This window comes from Notolepis coatsorum (assembly GCF_963971535.1).
Source record: "Notolepis coatsorum genome assembly, chromosome: 18".
NCBI classification, from domain to species: domain Eukaryota; kingdom Metazoa; phylum Chordata; class Actinopteri; order Aulopiformes; family Paralepididae; genus Notolepis; species Notolepis coatsorum.
Genome location: NC_140182.1, coordinates 9,461,845 through 9,464,344, shown reverse-complemented (window position 1 = coordinate 9,464,344; position 2,500 = coordinate 9,461,845). Strand labels below are relative to the sequence as shown.

The 2,500-nt window shown below is 41.7% G+C and overlaps 1 pseudogene across 1 annotated transcript in view; it reads left to right on the top strand.

Moving 5' to 3' along the window:
• Positions 1–2,500, top strand: part of LOC311244823 (tyrosine-protein phosphatase non-receptor type 5-like) — a 28,859-nt pseudogene that overhangs the window by 21,377 nt on the left and 4,982 nt on the right. The window contains exons 4-5 of the transcript in view: positions 614–698; positions 2,047–2,126. The product of the transcript in view is annotated as a tyrosine-protein phosphatase non-receptor type 5-like (transcript). The remainder of the gene's footprint in view (positions 1–613; positions 699–2,046; positions 2,127–2,500) is intronic.

Here is a 2,500-nt window from a genome sequence, read left to right as displayed (position 1 = left end):
GACCTGCGGATTTGTACTTTGTAGGTCTGCATTTTAAATGTAAGGAGTAAAAAGTATGTTTTTTTTCTCTGAAATGTAATTGAGTAAAAGTACAAGTATACAGACCTAATAATACTTGAGTAAAGTGCAAATCCCCCAAAAACAGTACTTAAGATGAAAATGAGGTTGTTCAATCATAATATACTAAATGTGAAACCCATAGATAATAATGTTTTCTGACTATAATAGAACAATATTAGAATATAACTTCTGAAAAAAAGTTTAGTATATTTATTATTATTTTATTTATTTATTTAAGTATTTTTATAGTATAGTTTTACCTTGCCGGGTCAAGAATGACCCTAACACCACAGTCGTACCTTTTTTTCTGCAGATACCTTCAGAATTTTCAAAATGGTGAAACATAGTTTTGCTGTGCTTATATATGTGTTGTGGAGGATATCATAAAGCCTTGTTCTAATAAAATCAACCACACGGTAGTTATTACACATTATAACCTTGAAATGGGTCGCTGGAGACCCTAACACCACATAAGGGTTAAGTATTGTAACAAAGTACAATTACTCAAGTACACCATTCTGACCGTATCCAATGCTCTCTGTGTCACCGACAGGAAACCCCCATGAACTTTGTGGACCCTAAGGAATACAACTATCCGGGCCTGGTGAGAAAGAACCGCTACAAGACCATTCTACCCAGTGAGTACAGCCGCCAGCACCCCCTCGAAAGGGTCCCTTGGTCGTGTCGTGATTAAATAAATTTTTTTTAACTTTATTGTAGTTATATGACTTTGTGTGTGTACTGTATTTTATATTTCTTTTAGTATTTCTGTTTTTGTATTGTACAGCACTTTGGTACAACTTCGGTTGATTTTAAATGTGTTATATAAATAATGTTGACCTTGACCTTGGCCTCAAAAGAGACATATTTTTATTACTTAATAATCAGATAGAAAATGAGTGAACCGGTGCGGCTGGGTGGCGCAGCGGACATTGCGCTCGTCACCAACGCAAGAGACACCGGTCTCGAATCCGGCTGTCAGCGTTGCCTCCGGCTTGGGCCGGCCGTCATACTAACTCAATTGGCAGAGTTAGCGGGAGGGGAGTCGAAGGGTGGTAGGTCTGGTCGTTGTAAAACAGCGACTCCTACAGGTCGGTCAGGGCGCCTACACAGCAAAGACAGGAAAATGGCGGGGGTAGTGTGAGCCTCCCGCGTCCATACCAAAGGTAGCCGCATTTCTGGCAGACGTTTCTGGTCATGTGACATGTGCGCCCAATAGCGTGACGAGCTGTGTCTTTGCCCATTTCCACGTCAAACAGCCTGCAAACTACCTGGCGTTCTATCGCCATGCTCTAAGACAAACTCTAACCTTAACCAACTTCGAAAGAGTGCCTAAGCTTAACCGTCGAAAGAACTTGCCGTCACGCTCTAAGACAAACTCTAACCTTAACCAACTTCGAAGAGTGCCTAAGCTTAACCAGTGTAGAAACTGACGTCGGCCAATCCCACACGTTACACCTCGCCAATGAGAGTCCGCGCTGGCAGGTGAAAAGATGTGACTGGCTGCCTCCACATGTATCGGAGGGGACATGTGATGGCCTTCTATCCTCCCTACGACCGGCCAGTGGGGGGCACATGCGAGCAACGATCAGGACAGGGGAGGGAGGAAATTGTTATCCAAAGCGACTTACAAGTTCTGTAACAGAAGGGTACAACTCTTTCGGCTGAGTAACAATGTTCATCAAACAGTGTTGAAACTTGGGTGCTGCAGTGTTGAGTGTATAGAGACATAAGTATAGTAGGTAGTAATATAGACAAGGAAGATGAATTAGTGGAAGAGTGCATGATAGTAGATTTTTATTTTCTTCTTTAATTTCAGATTCAACACTTCTTGTTTTGTATATTTTTAAACAAATAAAACTACTATTATCTTGTTAGTATTACTATTACACACAGAGACAGAACATAAAGACACAATCACGCTGTCTCATTTTAATCTTGCACTTCCTGTCTCTCTCATGGTAATCCTGTACTTCCTGTCTGCAGACACTCACAGCAGAGTGGTCTTGCATTCACCAGATGAAGACGACTTCCTCAGCACCTACATCAACGCCAATTACCTGCAGGTTGGTGGAGTCCTGTTATAGACTGTTAAAGACTAAATGTTCATGTCAACCATCATCCTTATTACCATGTCGTGCCACATCGTGATCCAGCCACTATGGTTGTAGCCACCGTCGTCATGCCTGTATTATATAAAGCGCTTTTATCCAAAGCGCTTTACAATTTGTTCTTCACATTTTACCCATTCACTCACACATTCACACACCGACGGCGGAGGCGACCATGCAAGGTGCCAACCTGCACATCTGGAACAATTAGGGGGTTAAGTGTCTTGCTCAAGGACTACTGTACGTGAATTTACATTTTACATTTACATTTAGTCATTTAGCTGACGCTTTTATCCAAAGTGACTTGCAAGTTCTGTACAACAAGTCAT